Genomic DNA, 26,564 nt, shown 5'->3' with positions numbered 1-26,564 from the left:
GGGATTTTTTAGGTCTAGGTTTAGAGTTAGGGCTATATTTAGGATTACACTTAGGTCTAGGGCTAGTGTTAGGCTTTGGTTTAGGTGTAAGTTTACTGGTAGGGCTAGTTTTAGTGTTTGGTTCAGGGTTAGGGTCAGATTTAGACTGAGGGTTTGTGTTAGGGTAAGGATTTGAGTTAGGGTTAGAGCTAGAATGAGGGCTAGGGTTAGGACTAGAAATAGGGTTAGGGTTTTGATTAGACTATAGATTAGGATTAGGATTAGGACTAAGGTTAGCATTGTGGATAGGGTTTGGGTAAGGGTATGTGATAGAGGTATAGCTAGGATTAGGGCTACGTTTAGGGTTAGAGTTAGGGCAAGGGCTAGGTTTAGGTTTCGGTTTACTTCTAGGGTTAGGGCTCAGATTAGGGCTAGTTTTTCTGTTTGGTTTAGGGATAGGTTTAGGGCTTTGGCTAATATAAGAACTAAGGTTATGATTAGAGTTATATTTGGTGTAGATCTAGTGTAACCGCTATCTTTAGGGTTAGTGAGATATTTAGAATTAAGTTTAGTGTTAGAATATTAGTCAGGGTCAGGGTTAATTTTAGGACTGGGACAAGAATTAGAGCTAGAAGGTTAAGGCTAGGTTTTGGGTTAGGGTTTGGTTTAGGTTAACATTTAGGGTTAGGGCAATTGCTCGTTTTTTTTTTTTTTTTTTTTTGTTTTTTTTTTTTTTTTTTAAAGGATAAGGCTAGGGTTATGGCTAGTTTTAGGATTAGTGATAGTGTTAGGTCTAGTGGTTGGTTTAGGATTAGGCTTAGGTTTAGGGACAAAAGTAGAGTTAAGGTTAGATCTAGGGTATGGTCTAGGCTAGGGTTAGTGCTAAGGTTAGGGCTTGTGTTAGGTTTATTATAATGGATAGGGTTAGAACTAGAAATAGGGCTAGGGGGAGAGTTAGAGTTAGTCTTTGGCCAAGGTTAGGGGTAAATTAGAGCTAGGGTTAGTGCTAGGGTTAGTGTTAGGGTTAGGCCTATGGTTAGGACTAGAAATATGGTTAGTGTTAGGGTTAGGGATAGTGATAGGGTTAGGGGAAAGGATGGGGTTATACCTAAGTTCAGGTCTAGGGTGAGGCTTAAAATTAGAGATAGGGCTAGAGTTAGGGTTTGGGTTAGCATTAAGGCTATGCATAAGCCTAATATGAGGACTAGTATTTGTGTTAGTGGTAGCGCTAGGATTAAGGCTTGGGTTAATATCTGGTCTGGGTTTATGGTTATGGTTAATTTTAGGGTTAGGTTATGTCTAGGTCTAGTGTAAAGGTTAGGTTTACGTTAAGGGTCAGGTTTAAAGCTAGGTGTATTATGAGGGTTAGGGTTTGAGTAGGGTTTGATTTAGTTAAGTTTTAGTTAAAATTTAGGGTTAAGGCTTAAATTAGCATGAGGAACAGGGTTAGGGTTCAGGTTAGTGTAATTGATAGGGTTAGTTTCAGGGTTCAAGTTAGGTGTACAGTAATGAATAGGGTTAGTGTTAACAATAGTGTTAGCGTTAGGCCTAGGGTTAGCATTTGGGTTAGGCTTATCTTTAGGGTAATGGATAGAGTTAGAGCTAAGGTTAGGGCTAGGGTTAAGGTTAGAATTAGAATTAGGTTTAGAGTTAGGACTAGAGTTTTTGTCAGGTTAGGTTTTGGGTAATTGTTAGCATTTGTGCTAGGATTAGGGCTAGCGTGAGGGTTAGGGTTAGATTCAAGGATAATGTTAGGGTTAAGGTTAGGATTATATTCAGAGTATGGTTAGAGTTTGAGCTAGAATTAGGGTTAGGGCGAAGGTTAGGGTTAGGGTTTGGTCTAGGCTTTTTGTTAGGGTTAGAATAAGGTAGAGGTTTAGGGCTAGGATAAGGGCTATGTTTGTGTGAGATTTATGGCTAGCATTAGGGCTATGGGTAATGTAAGAGCTAGTGATATGTTTATGGCTAGTTTTAGGGCTAGGGTTATGGTTAAGTCTAGTATTCTAGTTAGGTTTTGAGTAGGATAAGATTTAGAGCTAGAGTTTGTTTTAGGGTAACTGTCATTGTTCAGGTTAAGGTTAGGTTTAGGGTGAGGGCCATATTTAGGACTAGCGTTGGGTCTAGGAATAGAGTTATTCTTTGAGTTAGGTTAACGGTTATTGTTAGAGCATTTGCTAGGATTTTTCTTAGGGGTAAGGATAGATTTATGACTCTATTTAAGATTAGGTTTGGTCTAGTGCTAGTGTTACTGTTAGGTTTAGGTATAGTTTTACCAGTAGTGGTAGGGGTATGGTTAGGGTTTGTTTTAGGGTTAGTGTCAGGATTAAGGGCCATTTTTCAGGATAGAGTTAGGTTTAGGGTGAGTTCCATTGGTCTTGGGATAGGGTTAGTCTTTAAGTTAGGTTAATGAATACTGTTAGGGCTAGTGGTAGGTTTTTGTTTAGGAGTAGGGCTAGATTTATCATTATATTTAGAATTATTTTTCATCTAGTGCTAGTGTTACTGTTAAGTTTATGTATAGGTTTACCAGTAAAGGTAGTGTTAGGGTTTGGTTTATGGTTAGGGTCAGGTTTAGATCTAGGGTTAGTGTTAGAATCAGAATAAGGATCAGGGTTAGGATTAGGGTTAAACTAGAATGAGAGCTAGGATAGGATTAGTAATAGAATTAGGGTTTGTGGTAGGCGAAGGATTAATTTTAAGACTATGGTAGCATTAGGGTTAGATTTTGACTTAGGGAAAGGGATAGGTTTAAGGTAGGGTTATGGTTATGGTTAGGTTTAGGGATAGGGTTAGGGTTAGGGTTACAGTTAAAAAATAGGGTTAGGTCTCATATTTTGACTAGGATTTGTGTTATCATAATTCTATGGCTAATGAAAAAACTAGGTTTTTGTTTTTGTTTAGTTCTAAGGTTAGTGTTAGGGCAATGTTTAGAGCTATGGTTAGTTTAGGTGCCGAGTTATTGTCAGGGTTATTTCTAGGGTTAGGGTTAGGACTCAAATTATGGCTAGGTTTAGGACTAGATGTAGCTTTAGGGTTTAGTTTAGGTTAAGTGTTAGGGTTATGGCTCGGTTTTGTTTTAAGGTTAGGGTAGATTTAGGGCTAATTTTCCAATTAGCATTAGGGTTAGGGCTTGTGTTAGGGTGAGGTTTAAACCTAATTTTAGTATTAGATCCAGGTTTAAGCCTTGGGTGAAGGATAGGGCTAAGTTTTGTGCTAGGGATAGGGCTAGCTTTTGGTTTATGGTAAGGGATAGGTTTAGAACTAGGGATAGCACTAGGGCAAGAGTTAGTGTTAGTCTTAGGGATAGGGATAGGTTTAGGTTTACTGTTAGGGCTAAATTAGGGCTCGGATTACTGCTAGGGCTAGTGTTAGATTTAGGCCTAGGTTTAGGGCTAGGGTTACAGTTAGTTAACATTAGGGTTAGGGTAAGGTATGATGTTAAAGCTGTGTTTAGTGCTAGGACAAGGAATAAAATTAGGGTTAATGCTAGGGTTAAAATTAGGTTTAGGATTAAGGCTTGGCTTAGAACTAAGTTTAGGTCTAGTGATAGGGCTAATGTCAGGTCTCAGGTTAAGGTTAGGCTAGGGTTAGGGATAGGGCTATGGCTCAGTTTTGTTTTAGAACTAGGCCTAGGTTTAGGGCTAGTTTTGTAATCAGAGATAGTGTTAGGACTAGTGGTATGGTGAAGTTTAGGCTTAGATTTATTGTTATAGTTAGATCTAGGTTTAGAGCTATGGCTAAGGTTTATGTTAAGTTTAGGTTTAGTGTTAAGATTATGGTAATGGATGGGATTATAACTAGAAATAGGGCTAGGGCAAGAGCTCGATTTAGTCTTTGGGCTAGGGTTAGGGGTAGGTTTAGGGTTAGGGCTAAATTAGGGCTAGGATTAGCGCTAAGGTTAGTGTTAGGGTTAGGCCTAGGGTTAGGATTAGTGTTAGTATTAGGGTTAGGATTAGGTTGAGGGGAATGGATAGGGTTTTACCTAGGTTAGAGCTAGGTCAAGGGTTAGAATTAGGGTTAGGACTCAGGTTAGGGTTTGAGTTAAGATTAAGGTTAGGTTTAGGGTTAAGCTGAGGGTTTTTGTTAGGGCTAGTGCTAGGATTAAGACTAGGGCTAATGTCAGGTCTAAGTTCATGGTTAGTATTACTTTTAGTGTCAGGTTATGGCTCTGTCTAGTATACAGGTTAGGTTTAGGGTAGGAGTCAGGTTTAGAGCTTGGTGTATTATTAGGGCCAGGGTCCAGGTATGGTTTGGTTTAGGTTAAGATTTAGGGTTAATGCTTGAATTAGTAGTTGGTTAGGTTTAGCATTAGGGTATTGGGTATATTTAGGTTATGGTTCTGGTTAGGTTAAAGTAATGGATAGGGTTAGTGTTAGTGATATGGTTATCATTAGGCCTAGGGATAGCATTTGGTTAGGCTTATCTTTAGGGTAATGGATAGGGTTAGAACTAAGGTTAGGGCTAGTGTTAAGGTTAGGATTAGGGTTAGGGTTAGTGCTAGGCCTAGGGTTAATGTTAAGGTTAGGTTTAGGGTAAGTGTAGGCATTTGAGCTAGGGTTAGGCCTAGGGAGAGGGTAAGGGTTTGAGTCAGGGCTAGGGTTAAGTTTAGGGTTAAGGTTATGTTTAGACTAACGATTAGAGTTTGAGCTAGGTTTAGGGCTAGGGCGACCATTAGCATTAAGTTTAGGTCTAAGGTTATGGTTTGGGTTATGATAGGGGCTAGGTTTAAGGCTAAGATAAGGGCTACATTTTGTGTGATGTTTAGGGCTAACATTAGGGCTATGTGTAATATAAGAGCTAGGGATATGTTTATGACTAGTGTTAGGGTCAGGGTTATGGATAAGTCTAGTGTTAGAGTTAGGTTTTGGTTTAGGATAAGGTTTAGAGCTAGGGTTTCTATTAGATTAAGTGTCATCATTGAGTTAGGGTTAGTTTTATGTTTAGGGCCACAATTAGGATTAGTGTTTGTTCTAATGATAGGTTTAGTCTTTACGTTAGGTTAAGGGTTATTGTTAGGACTAGTGCTAGGTTTTTGTTTAGGGCTAAGGCTAGATTTATGACTCTATTTTGGATTAGGTTTGGTCTAGATCTAGTGTTTAATTATAGGTTTACTGGTAGGGGTAGTGTTAGGGTTCAGATTACGGTTAAGGTCAGGTTTAGATCTAGGGATAGTGTTAGTGTCAGAATAAGGATCAGGATTAGGATTAGGGTTAAATATAAAATTAAGCCTAGGTTTAGGACTAGTAATAGAGTTAGTGTTTGGGGTAGGCTAAGGATTAAGGTTAGGACTAGAGTAGCATTAGGGTGAGGGTTTGGCTTAGGGTAAGGAATGGGTTAGAGGTACGGGTAGGTTTAGGGTTAGAGTCAGGGCTCAGATTAGGGCTAGAATTTGTGTGAGCATTAGGGCTACGGCTAATGAAAAAACTAGTTTTTTGATTAGGGCTAGTTCTAGGGTTAACGTATGGAAATGTTTAGAGCTAGGTGTACTGTTAGGGTCCGACTCAGGGTCAGGGTTATTTATATGGTTAGGGTTAGGACTCAAAAGAGGTCTAAGTTTAGGGATAGGTGTAAGGTTAGTGTTTGGTTTAGGTTAAGGGTTAGGGTTAGGATTATGGCTCAGTTTTGTTTTAGGGGTAGGGTAGGGTTAGGGATAGTTTTCCAATTAGCATTAGGTTTAGGGTTAGTGTTTGGGTGAGGTTTGGCTTGAGGTTAGGATTTACAATCAGGTTTAGGGCTAGGGTTATGGATAGAGTTAGGGTTGGGGGTGGGGTGTAGCGCTAGGTTTTGGGTTATGGTAAGGTATAGGCTTTGAATATTGGATAGTGCTAGGGCATGAGTTAGAGTTAATCTTAGGGCTAGGAATAAAATTAGGTTTAGGATTAGGGTTAAATCAGTGCTAGGATTAGCTCTAGGGTTAGTGTTAGGTTTTGGCTTAGAGTTAGGGTTAGGGTTAGGGTAAGGTATGATGCTACAGCTACATTTTGGGCTAAGGCATGGTTTAAAATTAGGTTAGGGCTCTGGTTAAGGTTAGGACTAGGATTAAGGCTAGTCTTAGGGCTAGGGTTAGGTGTAGGAATTTTGTTAGGGTTAAAGCTAATTAGGTATAGGGCTAAGGTCAGTTCTAGGGTTTTGGTTAGGGATAGTTTTAGGTTTGGGTTTATGGCCAGGTCTATTGTAAGGGTTACGTTGAATGTTAGGGTCAGGTTTACAGCTAGGTGTATTATTAGGGTCAGAGTCAGGGTTAAGGTATGAGTTAGGTTAAGTTTTAGGGTTAGGGCTAAAATTAGCATTAGGGTTTAGGTAATGGATATGGTTAGGTTTCAGGTTCAGGATAGGTTTAGTATAATGGAGAGTGTTAGGGTAAGGCATAGGGTTAGAGTTAGGCCTAGGGATAGAATTTGGTTAAAGATATGGTTCAAGTTATGGATAGAATTAGAGCCACAGTTAGGACTAGGGTTATGGTTAGGTGAGGGCTATGGTTAGAGTTAGGCCTAGGATTAGAATTTGCTTAGGGTTATGTTTAGGGTAATGGATAAAATTATATATAGGTTGAGGGCTAGTGTTATGGTTAGGAATAGGGTTATGGTTCGGTTTAGGTTTCAGGTTAGGACAAGGTTTAGGTTTAGGGTTAGGTTAAGTGTTAGGCCTAGGGATAGGGTTAGGACTATGATTAAAACTAGGATTAGGGCTTGGATTAGGGCTAGGTTTGGGGTTAGGTTAGGGCTAGTGTAGGACTACGGCTAATGTAAGAACTAGGGTTATTATTAGGGCTAGGTCTAGTGTTTATATTAGGTTTAGTTTTAGGGGGATGATTAGAGATATGGTTAGTGTTATGGTAAGAGTCAGTATCAGTGTTTATTTTAGGATTAGGAATAGGACTCAAATTAGGGTGCTGGTTAAGGCTAGGTGTAGGGTTAGGATTTGTGTTAGTGTTCGGATAAGAATTAAGGATATTGCTAATGTCAGGTATAGTGTTACGTTTAGGTTAGGGTAAGGGTTGGGCTATGGCTCAGTTTTGTTTTAAAGCTAGGGGTAGGATTATGGCTAGTTTTGGGATTAGCGATAGTGTTAGGGCTAGTAGTAAGTTTAGGTTAAATCTTATATTATTTTTTATGGTTAGATCTAGCTTTAGGGATAGGGCTATGGTTAGGGCTAACTTTAGAGCTAGTTTTATGGTTATGATAGCAGATAGGGTTAAAACTAGAAATAGGGCTAGGTCGAGATTTAGAGTTAGTCTTAGGGCTAGGGTTAGGTGTAGGTTTAAGTGTAGGGCTAAATTAGAGCTAGAATTAGCACTAGGGTTAATGTTAGGGTTAGGGTTAATGTTAGAGTTAGTGTTACTGTTAGAGATAGGGTTAGGTTTAGGGAAAAGAAGGAGGATATAGCTAGGTTTAGGGATAGGGTGAGAGTAGAATTAGGGTTAGGGCTAGGTTAGGGTTCAGGTTATGATTAAGGCTAGCTTTAGGGCTAGGTTTGAGGGTTTGTGTTAGGGCTAGGGCTAGGATTAGGAATAGGGCTAATTTAAGGTCTAGGGTTTTGGTTAGGAATAGTTTTAGGGTTAGGTTATGGCTAGGTGTAGTGTAAGGACTACGTTTAGGCTAAGGGTCACATTTAAAGCTAGGCATATTTTTAGGGTCAGGGTTGGGTAGTGTTTGGTTTAGTTTAAGGTTTAGAGTTAAGGGTTGAATTAGCATTAGGTTAGGATTAGGAGTAGGGTAATCGATAGGGTTATTTTTAGGCTTCAAGTTAAGTTTAGAGTAATGGATAGGGTTAGTGTTAGGGATAGGGTTAGCGTCAGGCCTAGGGTTAGCATTTCAGTTATGCTTATCTTTAGGTTAATGGATAAGGTTAGAGGTAAGGTTAGTGCTGAGGTTAAGATTAGAATTAGGGCTAGGGTTAGGTTTATGCCTAGTGTTAGTGTCAGAGTTAGGTTTAGGGTAAGTGTTGGGATATGAGCTTGGGTTAGGGCTAGGGCGATGGTTAGGATTAGAGTCAGGGCTAGGGTTACGATTAGGTTTACAATTAGGGCTAGGTTAAGGGCTAGGATAGGGCTAGGTTTGTGTGGTATTTATGGCTAGCATTAGGGCTATCAGTTAGGATTAGAGTTAGGGTTAGACTTAGGGCCAGAATTAGGACTAGTGTTGGGTCTAGGGATAGGCTTATTCATTGGGTTAGGTTAAGGATTTCTTTTAGGGCTAGTGAAAAGTTTTTGTTTAGAGCTAGGGCTAGATTTATGACTCTATTTTGGATTAGGTTTGGTCTCGTGCTAGTATTACTGTTAGGTTTAGATACGGGTTTACTGGTAGTGGTAGGTCCAGTTTAGGGTTAGTGTAAGGTTTAGTTCTAGGATTAATGTTAACGTCAGAATAAGGGTCAGGGTTTGGTTTAAAATTACAACTAGAATGAAGGCTAGGGTTAAGACTAGTAATAGAGTTGGGTATTGGTGTAGGCTAAGGATTATGGTTAGGACTAGGTAACATTAGGTTGAGGGTTTGGATTAGGGAAAGGGAGGTTTTTAGGGTATTATTAGGGTTAGGGATATTTTTAGGGCTAGTATTTAGGGCTAGGTTAGGGTTGGTCTTAGGGTTATACCTCTGGTTAGAGCTTGGATTAGCACTAGGATTTGTATTAGCTTTAGGGCTATGACTAATAAAAAAATCTTGGTTTCTGATTAGGGCTAGTTCTAGTGTTAGCGTTATGGCAATGTATAGAGCAGGGTTACTGTTAGGATCCGAGTCAGGGTCAGGGTTACTCCTAAGGTTATGTTTAGCACTCAAATTTTGGCAAGGTTTAGGGCTAGGTTTAGGGTTTGTGTTTGGTTTAGGTTAAGGGTGAGGGTTAGGTTTATGGCTCAGTTTTGTTTTAGGGCTGGGTTAGGGTTAAGGCTAGTTTTCCAATTAGCATTAGGGACAGAGCTAGTGTTAAGATGAGCTTTAGGCTTAAGTTTAGGGTTATATTCATGTTTAAGTCTAGGGTAAAATTTAGGGCTAAGGTTGGGGCTAGGGATAGGGCTAGAGTTTGGGTTATGGTAAGGGATAAGTTTAAAACTAGGGATAGGGCTAGGGTGAGAGAGTTATTCTTAGGGCTAGGGATAGGGTTAGGTTTAGTGTTAGGGCTAAATTAGGCTAGGATCAGTGCTAGGTTTAGTGTTAAGTTTAGGCCTAAGTTTAAAGCTAGGCTTAGGGTAAGGTATGATGATACAACTATGTTTGGGGCTAGGTCAAGAGACAAAATTAGGGATAGGGCTAGGGTTAAGGTTAGGGTTAGGGTTAAGGATAGTCTTAGTGCTAGGATTAGGGCTAGGATTTGTGTTAGGGTTAGAACTAGGATTACGGCTAGGGCTAATGTCAGGTTTAGGATTATCGTTAGGGATTGTTTTAGGGTTAGGTTTATAGCCAGATCTATTGTAAGGGTTAGGTTGATTGTTAGGGTCAGCTTTTTAGATAGGGTAATATTAGGGTCAGAATCAGGGTTAGGGTATGTTTTAGGTTAAGGTTAAGGCATAGGGCTTAAATTAGCATTAGGGTTATTGTTAGGGTTAGGGTAATGGATATGGTGAGGTTTACGGTTCAGTTTAGGTTTAAGGTAATGGACAGCCTTAGGGTTAGGGATAGTGTTAAGGTTAGGCCTAGGGATAGAATTCAGTTAGGGTTATGTTTAGGGTAATGGATAAAATTAGAGCTACAGTTAGGGCTAGGGTTATTGTTAGGTTAGGGCTATGGTTAATGTTAGGCCTAGGGTTAGAATTAGGTTAGGGTTATGGTTGGGATAATAAATAAGATTAGAGCTAGGGTTAGGGTTAGTGTTATGGTTATGATTAGGGCCATGGTTCAGTTTAGTTCAAGGTTTAGTTTTGGTTTAGGTTTAGATTAAGTGTTAGGGCTAGTGTTATGGTTAGGGATAGGGTTAAAGCTAGGGTTAGGGATCAGATTACGGCTAGATTTTTGTTTAGGTTAGGGATAAGGTAGGACTATGGCTATTGTAAAACTGAAGTTAAGATTAAGGTTAGTTTTAAATGTAGCATTAGTTCTTGGTCAAGGTCTAGTGTTTAGATTAGGTTTAGGTTTAGGGAGAGGATTAGAGATAGAGTTAGTGTTAGGGTCAGTGTCAGGATTAGTGTTAGTGAACAGGGTTAGGGATGTGATTCGAATTAGGGCTAGGATTAAGGCTAGGTGTAGGGTTAGGTTTAGTATTAGGGTTAGGGTAAGAATTAGGTATAGGGCTAATGTCAGGTCTAGCATTACATTTAGGCTAGGGTTAGGGTTAGGGCTATGGCTCAATTTTGTTTTAGAACTAGAGCTAGGGTTAGGGCTAGTTTTAGGATTAGTGATAGATTTAGGGCAAGTGGTAGAATGAGGTTTAGGCTTAGATTTATTGTTATGGTTAGATCTAGGTTTAGGGCTAGGGCCTACATTAGGATTAAGGTTAGGGCTAGTGTTAGGGTTATGGTAATGGATAGGGTTAGAACTAGAAATAAGACTGGGGTGTGATTAGAGTTATTCTTTGGGCTAGGGTTCAGGGTCAGTTTAGGGTTAGGGCTAAATTAGGGCTAGAATTAGCACTAGGGTTAGGGTTAGGGTTAGGCCTGGGTTAGGGATATTGTTATGGCTAGTTTTAGTATTAGGGTTAGGGCTAGATTTAGGGGAAGGTATGGGGTTATAGCTAGGTTTAGAGCTAGCATTCAGGTTAAAATTTGATTTAGGGCTAGGGTTAGGGTTCGGGTTAGGATTAAGGCTAGGTTTAGTGCCAGGATGAGGGTATGTGTTAGGGCTAGGACTAAGAGTAGGTCTAGGGCTAATATCAGGTCTAGGTTCAAAGTAAGTGGAAGTATTATGGTTTGGTTATGGCTAGGTCTAGTGTAAGATGTAGGTTTAAGGTACGGGTCAGGTTTAGAGCTAGGTGTTTTATTAGGATCAGGGTCTGAGTATGGTTTGGTTTAGATTAAGGTTTATGGTTAAGGCTTGTATTAGCATTAGGGTTCAGTTTAGGATTTGCGTAATGGATAGGGTTAGGTTTAGGATTCAGGTTAGGTTTAGAGTAATGGATAGGGTTATTGTTAGCGATAGGGTTAGCATTAGGCCTAGGGATGGCATTTCCTTTAGGCTTAACTTTAGGATAATGGATAGGGTTGGAGCTAAGATTAGGGCTAGGGTTAAGGTTAAGTTTGTGGCTAGAGTAAGGGTTAGGCCTAGGGTTAGTGTCAGGGTTAGGTTTAGGTTAAGTATTAGGGTTTGAGCTAGGGTTAGGTCTAGGGAAAGGCTTAGGGTTAGAGTCCGGGCTAGGGTTAGGGTTAGGGTTACAATTGGATCTACGTTTAGGGCTAGGATAAGGGCTAGGTTTTTGTGATGTTTATGACTAGCATTAAGGCTATGTGTAATGTAAGAGCTTGGATTATTGTTATGGCTAATTTTAGGGTTAAGGTTATGGATCAGTCTAGTGTTAGAGTTAGGTTTTGGGTTAGGATAAGATAGAGCTAGGGTGTGTGTTAGGATAAGAGTCAATGATTGGGTTAGGGTTAGGGCCAGAATTTGTAATAACGTTGGGTCTAGGGATACAGTTAGTGTTTGTGTTAGGTTACGGGTTATTGTTAGGGACAGTTCAAGGTATTTGTTTAAGGTTTGGGCTAGATTTATGACTATTTAGGATTATGTTTGGTCTATTGCTAGTGTTACTCTTAGGTTTAGGTAGAGGTTTACTGGTAGGGATAGAGTTAGGATCCAGGTTAGGGTTAGTGTCAGGTTTAGATCTAGGGTTAGTGTTAGAGTCAGAATAAGGGTCAGGGTTTGTGTAAGGGCTAGAGCTAGAATGAGGCCTAGGGTTAGGACTAGTAATAGATTTAGGGTTTGGGTAAGACTAAGGATTTGTATTAGGACTAGGGTAACATTAGTGTGAGGATTTGGCTTAGGGTAAGGGATAGGATTAGAGGTAGGTTTAGGATTAGGGATAGGGTTAGGGATAGGTTTAGGGTAAGGGTTAGTCTTAGAGTTAAACCTAGGGTTGAGGCTCAGATTAGCACTAGGATATTTGTTATCATTAGGGCTATGACTAATGAAATAACGTGATTTCTGATTAGGTCTACTTCTTGGTTTAGCATTAAGGTAATGTTTAGAGCTAGGTTTAGTATTAGGTTCAGGGTTACTTCTAGGGTTAGGTTTAGCAATCAAATTATGGCAAGGTTTAGGGCTAGGTTTACGGTTAGTGTTTGGATTAGGTTAAGGGTTAGGGTTAGGTTTATGGCTCAGTTTTGTTTTAGGGCTAGGTTAGGGTTAGGGCTAGTTTTCCAATTAGCATTGATGTTATGGCTAGTGTTAGGGTGAGATTTAGGCTTAAGGTTTGGGTTTAATCCAGTTTTAGGCGTAGGGCAAAGGTTAGAGCTAAGGTTGGGGATAGGGATAGAGCTAGGTTTTGGGTTATGGTAAGGGATAGGTCTAGAACTAGGGATAGGGCTAGAACGAGAGAGTTAGTCTTATGGTGAGGAATAGGGTTAGGTTTTGTTTTAGGCCTAAGTTAGGGCTAGGATTAGTGCAAGGGTTAGTGTTAGGTTTAGGCCTAGTTTTAGGGTTAGGGTTAAGGTTAGCGTTAGTGTTATGGTAAGGTATGATGATACAGCTATGCTTAGTGCTAGGACAAGGGATAAAATTAGGGATAGGGCTGGGGTTAAGATCAGGGTAAGGATTAAGGCTGGGTTTAGAACAAGGATTAGGGCTAGGGATAGGGCTAATTTCAGGTCTAAGGTTAAGGTTAGGAAGGGTTAGGGATAGGGCTGTAGCTCAGTTTTGTTTTATAACTAGGCCTAGGGTTAGGACTAGTTTTACAATTAGCAATAGTGTTAGGGCTAATGAAAGGGTGAAGTTTAGGCTTAGATTTATCGTTATGATTAGATCTAGGTTTAAGCCTATGGCTAGGGTTAGGGCTAAGTTTAGGGCTAGTGTTTGGGTTATGGTAACAGATAGGGTTAGAACTAGAAATAGGGCTTGGATGAGAGTTCGAGTTAGTCTTCAGCTAATGTTAGGGGTAGGATTAGGGTTATTGCTAAATTAGGGCTAGGATTAGCACTAGGGTTAGTGTTAGGATTATGCATAGTTAGAGTTAGTGTTAATGATAGGGTTAGGACTAGGTTTAGGGGAAAGTATAGGGTGATAGCTAGATTTAGGGCTAGGGCAAGGGTGAGAATTAGGGTTAGGAATAAGGTTAGGGTTTGGGTTATGATTAAGGCTAGATTTAGGGCTAAGCTGAGGGTTTGTGTTAGGTCTATGGCTAGAATTTGGGCTAGTGCTAATGTCAAGTCAATGTTTATGGTTAGTATTAGTTTTAGTGTTAGGTTATGGCTATGTCTCTTGTAAGGTTTAGGTGTAGGGTAATGGTCAATGTTAGATCCAGTTGTATTATTAGGGTTTGGTTTAGGTTAAGATTTAGGATTAATGCATGAATTAGCGGTGGGTTCGGTTTAGGCTTTGGTAACGGAAATAATTAGGTTTATGCTTCCTGTTAGGTTTAGAGTAATGGATAGGGTTAGTGTTAATGATAGGGTTATCGTTAGGCCTAGGATTAGCATTTGGGTTAGGCATTTCTTTAGGGTAATGGATAGGGTTAGAGCTAAGGTTAGGGCTAGGGTTAAGGTTAGGATTAGGGTTCGGGTTAGGGTTAGGCCTAGAGTTAATGTTAGGGTTAGGGTTAGGGTAAGTGTAGGCATTTGAGCTAGGGAATAGGTCTAGGGCGAGGGTTTGGTTTTGAGTCAATGCTAGTGTTAGTTTTACAGTTAGGGTTATCTTTAGGCTAAGGATTAAAATTTGAGCTAGGCTTAGGGCTAGGGTGAGGGTTAGCATTAGGGTTAGGTCTAAGGTTATGGTTAGGGTTATGATTGGGTCTAGTTTTAGTGCTAGGATAAGGGCAAGGTTTGTGTGATTTTTAGGGCTAACATTGGGATATGGGTAATGTAAGAGTGAGGGATATGGTTCTGGCTAGATTTGGGGTAAGGGAAATGGATAAGTCTAGTGTTAGGGTTAGATTTTGTTTTAGGATAAGGTTTAGAGCTAGGGTTTCTTTTAGATTAAGGGTCATTGTGGGGTAAGGGTTAGTTTTTGGTTTAGAGCCACAATTAGGACTAGCATTTGGTCTAGTGAGAGGTTTAGTTTTTATGTTAGGTTAAGAGCTATTGTTAGGGATAGTGCTAAGTTTTGTTTAGGGCTAGGGCTAGATTTATGACTCTATTTAAAATTAGGTTTGTCTAGTGCTACTGTTACTGTTAGGTTTAGGTATAGGTTTACCAGTAGATGTAGTGTTAGGGTTTGGTTTAGGGTAAGGGTCAGGTTTAGATCTAGGGTTAGTGTTAGGGTCAGAATAAGGGTCAGGTTTGTGGTTAGGGTTAGAGCTAGAATGTGGGCTATGTTTAGGACTCGTAATAGAGTTAGGGTTTGAGGAAGACTAAGAATTATGGTTAGGACTAGGGTAGCATTAGGATGAGGATTTGGCTTAGGGTAAGGGATAAGGTTAGAGGTAGTTCTAGGGTTTTGGTAAGGGTTAGGGTTAGTGTTAGAGATAGGGTTCGGTTTAGCTTAGTGTTTGTTTTCGGGTTATAGTGAGATTAAGAGTTAGTTTTAGGGTTAGGAATAGGGTTAGTGTTAGGTTTAGGGTTGTAATTATGTGAGTGTTAGGGTTAGTGTTAGGGTCAGGGTTAGGGTTAGTGTAAGGGTTAGGGTTAAGTTTAGGACAGGTTTATGTTTAGGGTTAGGTTAGGGTTTGTGTTAGGGTTAGCGTTAGGTTTTGTATTCAAGTTAGGGTTAGGGTTAGGGTAAGGTTTTGGTTTAGGGTTAGTGTTAGGGTTAGGGTTAGGTTTGGTTTATTGATAGGGTTACATTAGGGTTAGGATTAGTGTTAGGGTTAAGGTTAGTTTAGGGTTATGGTTAGGGTTTGGGTTAGTTTTAGGGTTTGGGTTAGAGTTATGGTTACAGTTAAGATTAAGGTAACATTTAGGGATAGGGTTAGGTTTATGGTTAGGGTTAGTGTTAGGTTTAGTGTTAGTGTTTCTGATAGGGTTAGGGTTATGTTTAGGGTTCAGGTTAGGGTTAGAGTTAGTTTTAGAGTTAGGGTTAAAGTTAGGTTTAGGTTTAGTGTTAGGGTTAGTGTTAGGTTTAGGGATAGGGTTTGTATTATGGTTAGGTTTCAGGTTAGCTTTAGGGTTAGAATTCACATTAATATTAGTGTTAGTGTTAGTGTTATGATAACGGTTATGGTTAGGGGTAATGTTAGTGTTACGGTTTGAGTTAGGGTTAGGTTTAGTGTTAGTGTTAGGTTTAGGCTTAGCGTTATGGTTAGTGTTAATTATAGAGTTATAGTTGGGGTTATGATTTGTGTTAGGTTTAGCTTTAAACTTAGTATTATGGTTAGTGTTCGATTTAGGTTTAGGCAAGGGTAAGAGTTAGGGTTAATTTAGGGTTAGGGTTAGCATTGTGTTAGGATTAGGGTTAAATTTAGGGTTTGTATTATGGTTATTGTTAAGATGTGGGTTAGTGTTAGGGTTTCGGTTAGGGTCAGGGTTCATGTTAAGGTTAGGTTTGGGGTAAATGTTAGGGTAAGGTGTAGGTTTTCGGTTAAGGTTAGGATGAGTGTTACCATAAGGGATAGGGTTTGGTTTAGGATTAGTGTTTGGGTTAGGGTTACATTTAGGTTTATGGTTAGTGTTATGGTTAGGGTTAGATTTAGTGTTAAGTTTAGGGTTAAGTTTATGGTCATGTTTAGTGTTAGTGTTAGTGTTAGGGTTAGGTTTAAGTTTAGTGTTAGGGTAAGTGTTGGGTTAGAGTTAGGTTTAGTGTATGGGTTAGTGCTTGGGTTAGGGTTTGTTTTAGGGTTAGTTTTAGTGTTAGTGTTAGGGTTACTGTTAGGATTAGGTTTAGGGTTAAGGTTGTGGTTTGGGTTATTATTAGTATAGGGTAAGTTTAAGGTTAGCCTTAGTGTTTCAGTTAGGGTTATAGTTAGGTTTAGGATTAGTGTTAAGTTTAGGGTTAGGGTTACGAACAAGGTTAGGTTTAGGGTTAGGTTTGGGTTTGTGTTAGGGTTAGGGTTAGGGTTATGGTTACGGTTAGTATTATGGTTAGATTTAGGGTTAGGGTAATGGTTAGTGTTAGGGTTACAGTTATTGTTCCTGTTAGGGTTAGGATTAGTGTTAGTGTTAGGTTTAGGATTAGGGTTAGGTATTGTTTTTTAAAGGGTAAGGGTTTGTATTAAAGTTAGGGTTATGATTATAATTAACATTAGGGTTACGGTATGGGTTAGCGTTAGTGTTAGGTTTAAAGTTAGGGTTAGGGGTAGTGTAAAAATTAGAATAAAATTTAGGATTATGATTGGTGTTTTGGTTAGGATTGGTGGTAGGGTTTTTTTTTTAGTGTTAGGGTTAGGATTAGGTTTAGTGTTATGGTTAGCATTAGTTTTAAGTTTAGGGTTAGTGTTATGATTAGCATTAGGAATAGAGTTAAGGTTAGGGTTAGTGTTATCATTAGGGTTAGGGTTAGTTTTAATGTGTGGGTTATGGTTATGGTTAGGTTTAATGCCATGGTTAGTGTTAGGTTTATGGTTAGTGTTAGGGTTATTGTTAGTGTTCAGGTTGGGGATAGGGTTAGTGATAGGGTTCGTGTTAGGGTTAGGGTTGATGTTAGTGTTAGGGTTAGGATTAGGGTTAGGTTTACTCCTCAGGTTAGGGTAAGGCTTAGGGTTAGGTTTAGGGTTAGTATAGGGTTATGGTTATGCTTCGGTTTAGGGTTAGTTTTAGGTTCAGTGTTAGGGTTTGTGTTATGGTTAGGGTTTTGGATAGGGTTAGTTTTACATTTAAGATTAGGGTTATGGTTAGGGTTAGGTTAGGGTTAAGGTTAATATTAGGGTTAGGGTTAGTGTTGGAGATAGTGTTAGTTTTAGGGTTGGGGTTCAGGTTAGGGTTAGGGTTAGTTTTAGAGTTAGGGTTAGGGTTGGGTAAGGGTTACTGAAGGGTTAGGTTAGTATTTGTGATAGGGTTATGGTTAAGGTTATTGTTAGGGTTGTGGTTAAGATTAGAGTTAGAATTAGGGTTTGGTTTAGGATTATGGTTTGTGTTTGGATTATTGTTATGTTTAGGGTTAGGGTTGGGGTTATGGTTAGTTATAGGGTTAGGGTTGTGATTAAGGTTAGTGTTAGGGTTAGGTTCAGGGTTAGTGTTAGTGTTATTTTAGGGCTAGGGTTAGTGTTAGGTAAGGGTTTGGGTTAAAGTTAGGTTAGGGTTAGGGTTATGGTTTGGTTAGTGTTTGTGTTAGGGTTAGGATTAGGGTTAGGTTTGTGTTACGTTTAGGGTTACGGTGTGGGTTATAATTAGGGTTATGTTTAGGGTTAGGTTTAGGGTTCGTGTTACATTTAATGCTAGTGTTTGTTTTAGATTTAGTTATATGTTTATGTTTACGATTAAGGTTAGTCTTACAGTTAGAATTAGGGTTAGGTTTAGGATTAGTGTTTGGGTTAGTGTTAGAGTTAGTTTGAGGCTTAGTGTTAGTGTTAGAGTAGATGAAAGGGTTAGGGTTACATTTATGGTGAGGTTTAGGGTTAGTGTTACTGTTAGGATTATGGTTCGTGAGAGTGTTAGTGTTAGGGTTAGTGTTAGTGTTAGGGTTAGAATTAGGTTTAGGGTTAGGGTTAGTGTTAGGGTTACGTTAGTGTTAGGGTTAGGGATAAGTTTATGGTTAGTTTCAGATTTAGATCTGGGGGTTAGGGTTAGGGTTAGGGCTCGTGTTAGGGGTAGGGTTAGGGTTGTGGTGTGGGTTAGTGTAAGGATTAGGGTAAGGGATAGGGTTAGTGTTAGGGTTAGGGCTAGGTTTATGCTTAGCTTTAGTGTTAGTGTTAGTGTTAGGGTTAGGGATAGATTGATGTTTAGGGTTAAGGTTTGGGTTAATATTAGTGTTATAGTTAGAGTTAGGTTTAGTTTTAGAGTTCGTTTTAGGAGTAGATTTAGGGTTATGTTTAGAGTTAGTTTTGGGGATAGAGTTAGTGATAGTGTTCGGGTTAGGGTTAGGGTTAGTTTTAGAGTTCAGGTTAGGGTTAGGTTTAGTGTTAGGATTGTGTTTGTGTGAGGGATATGGTTTGTGTTAGGGTAAGGTTTAGGGTTAGGATTTGTGTTAGGGTTAGGAATAGGGTAAGGTTTATGGTTAGGGTTAGGATTAGGGGTAGAGTGAGGCTTAGTGATAGGTTTAGGGTTAGGTTTCAGTTTAGTTGTAGGGTTACTTGTAGGTTAGGGTTAGTGTTAGGGTTAGGGTTAGGATTAGTGTTAGGGTTAGTGTTTGTGTTAGGTAAGAGTTAGGGTGAGGGTTAGGGGTAGAGTTAGGTTTAGGGTTAGTTTCAGTGTTAGAGTTAGTGTTAGCATTAGGGTTAGAATAGTGTTATGGTTAGGCATATGTTTAGGGTTACTTTTAGGTTTAGGGTTAGAATTAGGGTTAGGGTTAGTGTTATGGTTAGATTTAGGGTTATGTTTAGGTTTAGTGTTGGGTTAGGGTTAGGTTTATGGTTAATTTTATTTTTTTGGTTAACATTAGGTTTAGGGATCTGCTTAGATTAGTTTAGATTCGTTTTAGATTAAGATTAGTTTTATAATTAGGGTTAGGGTTTGTGTTAAGTTTAGTGTTAGTGTAAGAATTATGTTTTGTGTTAGGGTAAGGGTTAGGTTTAGGTTTTGTGTTAGGTTAAGAGTTAAAATTAGGGTTTTTTATTAGAAAGAGGTTTAGAGTGAGGCATAGGGTTAGGGTTAAGGTTAGTTGTAGAATTATGGGTAGTTTAGGTATAGTGTTAGGGTTAGGGTTAGTGTTAGTGTTAGGGTTAAAGTAAGGTTTAAGGACAGGTTTAGTGTTAGCTTTAGGGTTAGGCTTAGGGTTGGTGTTGGTTTTAGGGTTAGTGTTAGGGTTAGTATTAGGTTTAGGGCTAGGCTTAGGGTTAGTGAAAGAATTAGCATTACTGTTAGTTTTAGGGTTAGTGTTAGGGTTATGGTTAGGTTTAGGGTTAGCTTTAGTGTTAGTGTTAGGGTTAGGGTAAGTGACAGTGTGAGGGTTAGTGTTAGGTTTAGGTTTAGAGCGATGATTAGGGTTATGGTTAGTATTACAGTTAGGGTTAGGGTTATTGTTTGTTTTAGAGTTAGGGTTAGGGTTATGTTGAGGGTTAGTTCTAGGGTTAGGGTAATGTTAAGGTTTGGTTAGGTTTATGGTTAGTTTTTGAGTTATGATTAGGGTTAATGTTAGGGTTAGTGTTAGGATTAGTGTTTTTGTGAGGGATATGGTTTGTGTTAGGTTTAGGTTAGGGTTAGGGTTTTTGATAGGATTAGGGATATGGTTAGGGTTATGGTTATGGTTAGGATTCAGGTTAGAGTGAGGCTTAGGTTTAGGTTTAGGTTTAGTTTTAGGGTTACTTGTAAGTTAGTGTTAGTGTTAGTGTTAGGGTTAGGATTAATGTTAGGGTTAGGTTTAGCTTTAGGTTTTGTGTTATGGTAAGGTTTAGGGTGAGCATTAGGGGTAAGTTTAGCTTTAGGGTTAGGATCACTGTTAGTGTTAGTATTAGGGTTAGGATCAGGAATAGTGTTAGGGTTAGGGATAGGTTTTGGTTACTTTTAGGTTTAGGGTTAGAATTAGGTTAGGGATAGTGTTAGGGTCTGGGTTAGGATTCTGGTTATGGTAGTTTTAGGGTTAGTGTTAGGTTTATGATTAAGGTTAGTTTTGGGGTTAAGGTTAATTTTAGGGTTCAAGTTAGGGTTAGGTTAAGTTTTAGAATTAGGGTTAGGGTTTCGTTTAAAGTTAGTGTTAAGCTTAGTGTTCAGGTAAAAATTATGGTTTGTTTTAAGGTAAGGGTTAGGTTTAGGTTTTGTGTTACTTTAGAGTTAAAATTAGGATTTTGGTTATGATTAGAAAGAGGGTTAGAGTGAGGTTTAGGGTTAGGGTTAGGGTAAGTTTTAGGATTACGGGTAGTTTAGATATAGTGTTAGGGTAAAAGTTAGGGTTAGTGTTAGGGTTAGGGTTAAAGTAAGGCTTAGGGATAAGTAAGCTTAGTTTTAGGGTTAGGGTTTGGATTAAGGCTCTGGTTAGGGTTAGGTTAGTTTTAGAAATGGGGTTAGGGTTTGAGTTAGGGTTATTGTTAAGGTAAGTGTTAGGGTAAGAATTATGTTTTGTGTTAGGGTAAGGGTTAGGTTTAGGTTTTGTGTTAGGATTAGAGTTAAAATTAGGGTTTTAGGATTAGAAAGAGGGTTAGAGTGAGGCGTAGGGTTAGGATTAGTGTTAGGTTTAGGGTTACGGGTAGTTTAGGTATAGTCTTATGTTAAGGGTTAGTGTTAGTGTTAGGGTTAATGTAAGGGTCAGGGATAGAGGAGTTAGTGTAAGGCTGAGGGTTAGGATTAGGGTTAGGGTTAATAATAGGGTTATTGTGGGGCTATGGTTAGTGTTAGGATTAGGAATTTGTTTAGTGTTAGGGTTTGTGTTAGTTTTAGCGTTAGGGTTAGGGTTAGGTAAGTGTTAGGGTTAGGGTTGGGGTTCAGTTAGGGTTAGGGTTAGTGTTAGGTTTAGGGTTTGTTTTAGGGTTATGGTTTGTTATAGGGTTAGAGTTGGGGTTAAGCTTAGTGTTAGGATTAGGGTTACTTTTAGGGTTAGTGTTAGGGTTAGACTTAGTGTTAGGGTTAGTGTTAGGTTTAGTTTTGGGTTTAGGGTTATGGTTAGGGTTAGTGTTATGGTTCTTGTAGTGTTACTGTCATGGTTAAGGTTATGTTACATTTAGGGTTAGTGTTAGTGTTAAGGTTAGGGTTAGTTTTAGTGTTAGTGTTAGTGATAGTGTTAGGTAAAAGCTAGTGTTAGTATTTAGGGTTATGTTTAGGTTTTGTTTACGGTTATGTTTTTGGTTAGGGATAGTGTTAGGCTTATGGTTAGGGTTAGGGTTACGTAGGTTTAGTGTTAGATTTAGGGTTAGGTTTATTCTTTAGGTTAGTGTTAGGTAGGTTTAGGGTTAGGATTAGGTTTAGTGTTATGGTTATTGTTAATTTTAGGGTTAGTGTTAGGGTTAGCCTAGTGATAGTGTTGGAGGTAGGATTAGGTTTAGGTTTAGTGTTAAGTTTAGGTTTAGAATTTGTTAGGTTAATGGTTAAGATTATGTTTAGGGCAACAGTTACCGTTAGGAGTAGCGTTAAGGTTAGGTTTAGGGTTAGGGCAGGGTTAAGATTAGTGTTAGTGTTAGGGTAAGAGTTAGGATTAGGGTTACTATTAAAGTTAGGTTTATGTTTAGGGTTAGGTTAGGGTTAGGGTTAGGATTAGGATTTGTGTTGCGGTTAAGGTTAGAAAAAGTGTTAGCTTTAGGTTTATGGTTAGTGTTACGGTTAGGGTTAGTGTTAGGGTTAGGGTTAGAATTATACTTAGATTTAAAGTTAGTGTTAGGATTAGGGTTAGGTTTAGGAATAGCTTCAGGTTTGGGGTTAGGTTTAGAGTTTTTTTAACGGTTAGGATTTGTTTTAATTATAGGGTTAAAGTTAGAATTAGTGTTAGTGTTAGGGTTAGTTTTAAGGTTAGGGTTAGGTTTTCATTTAGTTTTAGGGTTAGGATTTCAGTTAGGGTAAAATTTAGGGATAGGTTTAGGGCTACAGTTAGAGTTAGTGTTAGTGTTAGTTTTATGATTAGGGTTAGTGTTAGGATTATGGTTTAGGTTACTGTTAGGTTTAGCATTAGTGTTTGTGTTGGGGTTATGGTTAGGGTTATAGGTAGGGTTATGATAATGGTTAGGATTATGGTTAGAGGTAGGTTGAGGTTTAGGGTTAGGTTATGGTTAGGGTTAGGTTTAGGGTTTGGGTTAGGGTTTGGGTTAGGTTTAGAAACAGATTTAGTTTTAGGCTTAGGATTAGGATTAGTTTAGGATTAGCATTAGGGTTTGGGTTAAATTATGGTTAGGGTTAGGGTTACGCTTCATGTTAGGGTTAGGATTACAGTTTGTGTTATATTTAGGTTTAGGTTTAGGGTTAGATTTAGGGTCAATGTTAGGGATAGATTTAGGGAAATGATTATAGTTAGTGTTAGTGTTAGGGTTAGGGGTTGTTTTTAGTGTTAGGGTTAGGTTAATTGTGTTAGTCTTACGGTTAGAGTTAGGGTTAAGGTTAGGTTTAGTGTTTGGGTTAAGGTTAGAGTTAGATTTAGCGTTAGTGTTGGGGTTAGTGTTAGGATTAGTGTTAGGTTTTGAATTAGGGTTAGGGTGAGTCTTAGGGTTAGTTTCAGGGTTAGTTTTAGCTTTAGGGTGAGGTTTAGAGTTGGGGTTAAGGTTAGGGTTTGGGTTAGGTTAAGGTTAGTATTTGGTTTAGGGTTTGTGTTAGAGTTAGGGTTAGCTTAGTGTTATTGTGAGGTTTAGTGTTAGGGGTAGAATTAGATTTCGAGTTTAGTTTAGGGTTAGGGTTATAGTAAAGTTTATGGTGAGGGTTAGAATTAGGTTTAGGTATAGTGTTAGTTTTAGGGTAGTATTTGGGTTATGGTTCGGTTTAGTGTTAGTCTTAGGTTTAGGGTTAGAAATATAGTTATGGTTAGGTTTAGGGTTAGTGTTAGTGACAGGGTTATATTTAGGGTAAAAGTTAAGTTTAGGTTTAGGTTAAGTGTTAGGCTTAGGTTTAGGGTTAGACTTAGGCTTAGGGTCAAGTTTATTTTAGAGGATGGGTTAGGGTTAGTATTAGGGTTTGCGTTAAGATTAGGTTTAGTGTTAAGTTTAGGGATAGTTTTAGGTTTATTATTATGGTTAGTTTTATGGTTAGGATTAGTTCAAAATTAGATTAGGGCTAGGGTATGTTTAGTGTTAGGGTTGCGGTTAGGGTTTGGGTTAGTGTTAGGGATAAAGTTTGAGTTGGGGTTAATGTTATGTTAGGTTTAGGGTTAGGGTTCCGTTAGGGTTAGGGTTATGGTAAGGGTTAGGGATAGGGTTAGGGTTGGGGATAAGTTTGTGGTTAGGATTAGGGTTAGGGTTACTGTTAGGGTTAGGTCTAGGGTATAGTGTTTGGGTTAGGGTTTGGGTTAGCTTTAGGGTCTGTGTTAGCATTAGGGTTAGGGTTAGAGTTAGTGTTAGGATTAGTGTTAGTATTAGGGTTAAAATTAGATTTGGGTTAGGGTTAGGGTTTCAGTTATGGTGAGGTTTAGGGTATGTTTTATGGTTAGGGTTAGAGTAAGTGTTAATGTTAGGGTTAGAGTTAGATTTAGTGTTAGGCTTAGGGTTAGAGTTGGGATTAGGGTTAGGGTTAGTGTTATGTTAGGGTTAGGGATATTGTTAGAACTAGTGTTTGGGAAAGGTTTAGAGTTAGGTTAAGGTTTAGGGTTAGGGTAAGGGTTAGTGTTAGTTTTAGGTTTAGGGTTAGGGTAGGGTGAGGTTTAGGGTTAGTGTTGGTGTTAGCTTTAGCTTTTAGTTTAGGATTAGCGTTGGGGTTAGGGTTAGAGTAAGGGTTAGTTTAAAGTTAGGATTTGTTTTAGGTTTTCTGTTAGTGTTAGAGTTAGGGTTAGTGTTATGTTGAGGAATAGTGTTAGGGATAGGTTCTGGTTAGGGTTAGGTTTAGGGTTCTTGTTAAGTTTAGGATTAAGTTTAGTGTTAGCTTTAGGTTTAGGGTGAGGGTTAGAGTTAGAGTTAGGATTAGTTTTAGTGTTAGGTTAGTTTTATGGTTAGGGTTAGGATTAGTATTAGGGTAAAGGTTAAGATTAGATTTTGGTTTAGTGTTAGGGTTAGTGTTATGGTTAGGGTTAGGAAGGGTTAAGGATAGGGTTAGGGTTTGTGTTAGAGTAAGGGTTAGGGTGAATGTGAGGTTTAGGTTGAGGTTTACGGTTAGGGTTAGTGTTAGGGTTAGCATTAGGGTAAGGGTTAGCATTAGTGGTTGGGTAGGGTTAGGATTGGTTTAGGGATAGAGTTAGGGTTGGTTTAGAGATAGTGTTAGGTTTAGGGTTAGGATTAGAGTGAGGGATAGAGTTAGGGTTTGTGTTAGGATAAGGATTAGGATTACTGTTAGGGTTAGGGTTAGGGTTATGTATATGTAAGGGTTAGGTTTAGGATTAGGGTTAAAGTTAGGATTAGGTTTAGGGTTAGGGTTAAGTTTAGTTTTAGGTTTAGGTTTAGCATTAGACTTTGTGTTAGGTTTAGGGTTAGGGTTAGGGTGAGGGTTAGTCTTAGGGTTAGTGGATTTTTAGGGTTATGGTTAGAATTAGTGTTAATATTAAAGTTAGCATTATGGTTAGTATTAGGTTTAAGGTTAGGTTTAGGGTTAGGATTCATGATAGGTTTACGGTACAAGTAAGTGTTAGTGTTAAGATTTGGGTTCATTTTAGAGTGAGGGTAAGTGTTAGGGTTATGGTTAGGGTGAGGGTTAGGTTTAGTGTTAGGTTTATGGTAAGTTTTAGCATTCGTTTTAGGGTTAGAATCAGTGTTAGTTTTAGGGTTAGGTTTAAAATTAGTGTTTGGTTAGTCTTAGGTTTAGGATTGTTGCTAGGGTTAGGAATACTGTTAGGGATAGGTTTAGGCTTAGGTTTAAAATTAGTGTTTGGGTTTGGGTTACAGTTAGGTTTATGGTTAGTTTTAGGGTTAGTGTTAGGTTAAGGTTACATTTAGAGTGAGGTTTAGTATTAGTTTTAGAGTTAGGGTTATGGTTAGGGATAAAGTTAGGATTAGGGTTAGGGTTAGTGCATATTTAGGGTTAGGGTTAGGGTTAAAGTAAGTGTTAGGGTTAGGGTTAGTGTTTGGGTTAAGTTTAGGGTTAGGGTTTGTGCTAGGTTTAGGGTTAGGTTTAGGGTTCGGGTTAGAGTTAGGTTTAGGGTTAGGTTTGGGTTCTGCGTTAGTTTAGATTTAGGGTTAGCATTAGGGTTAGTGTTAGGTTTAGGGTTAGGGTTTGTGTTAGTGTTAGCGTTAGGGTGAAAGTTAGGGTAACACTAAGGATTAGCATTAGCTTTAGGTTTAGAGTTAGTGTTAGTGTTAGGTGCAGGGTTAGGTTTAGGGTTAGGGTTAGGATTAGTGTTAAGGTTATCATTAGGTTTAGGGTTATGTTTTGTGTTGGTGTTAGGAGTTAGGTTTTGTGTTTGGGTTAGTGTTAGGGTTAGTGTTAGGTTTATTTTTAGGTTTAGGTTTATATTTAGTGTTATGGTTAGGGTTAGCATTAGTATTAGGGTTCAGTTTAGGATTAGGGTTATTGTTTGGGTTAGGGTTAGTATTAGAGCTAAGGTTTGAGTTATGTTTTTGGCTAATTTTACAGATAGGTGTAGTTTTAAGATTAGTGTTAGCGTTTGTGTTAGGGTTCATTTTATGGTTTTTGTTCGGGTTAGGGTTTGTGTTAGGGATAGGGTTAGGGTTCGTTTTAGAATTAGGTGTCGGTTTAATGTTATTGTTGGGGTTAGTTTTAGGGTTTGGGTTATGGTTTGTGTTAGGTTTACGGTCAGGGTTAGCGATTGTGTTTGTGTTAGGTTTAGAGTTAGTGTTAGTGATAAGCTTAGGGTTAGGTTTAGGGTTTAGATTAGGGTTTGGGTTAGTGTCAAGTTTAGGGTTAGAATTAGGGTTAGTTTTAGTGTTAGGGTAAGTGTTAGGTTTATTTTTAGGTTTAGGTTTAGTGTTAGGGTTAGGGTTAGTTTTAGAATTAGGTGTCGGTTTAAGGTTAGTGTTAGGGTTAGTGTTTGGGTTAGGGTTATTGTTTGTGTTAGGGTTATGATCTGGTTTAGGGATTGTGTTAGAGTTAGGTTAGAGTTAGGATTAGTGTTAGTGGTAGGTTTAGGGTTAGGTTTAAGATTAGGCTTAGGGTTAGAGTTAAGTGTACGGTTAAGATTAGGGTTAGTTTTAGTGTTAGGGTAAGTTTTAGGTTTAGTGTTAGGTTTCGGTTTAGTGTTAGTGTTAGGATTAGTGTTAGGGTTTGGGGTATGATTTGTGTTATGGTTATGGTCAGGGTTAGTGATTGTGTTAGGGTTAGGGTTAGAGTTAGGGTTAGTGTTAGTGATAGGCTTAGTGTTAGGGATAGAGTCAGAGTTAGGGTTAAAATTAGGGTTAGGGTTAGTGTTAGGATTAGGTTTAGGATTAGATTTTGTGTTATGTTTAGGATTACGGTTAAGATTAGAGTTAGTTATCGTTAGGATTAACGTTAGGGTGTTATGGTTAGATTTAGGTTTAGTTTTATGTTTAGTGTTAGGCTTTGTGATAGGGTTAGAGTTGGGGTTAGGTTTAGTGTTAGTGTTAGGGTTAGTATCACTGTTCGTGTTAGGGATAGGATTAGATTTAGGGTTTGGGCTACGGTTAGAATTAGGTTTAGGTTAGGGTTAGAGTTATTGTGTATGTTAGAGTTTATATTAGGGTTAGAGTTATGCTTAGGTTTAGGGCTAAGATTAGGGTTAGGGTTAGGAATTGGGTTAAAGTTAGGGTTAGGAATTGGGTTACAGTTAGGGTTAGGATTAGTGTTAAGTTTAGTGTTATGTTTAGTGTTAGGGTTCTGTTTATGGTTAGGGTTAGGTTTAGTGTTAGGCCTTGGGTTAGGGTTAGGGTTACTGTTTGGGTAAGGGTTAGGGTTAAATTTAGGGTTTGGGTTAGTGGTAGTTTTAGGGTTAGGGTTGGAATTAGGGTTCAGTTTA

The sequence above is a fragment of the Marmota flaviventris genome, chromosome 10 (genome assembly GCF_047511675.1).
Source record: "Marmota flaviventris isolate mMarFla1 chromosome 10, mMarFla1.hap1, whole genome shotgun sequence".
In the NCBI taxonomy this organism is placed as follows: Eukaryota; Metazoa; Chordata; class Mammalia; order Rodentia; family Sciuridae; genus Marmota; species Marmota flaviventris.
The sequence above is the reverse complement of the archived record's forward strand: the minus strand, read 5'-3'. Positions refer to the sequence as shown.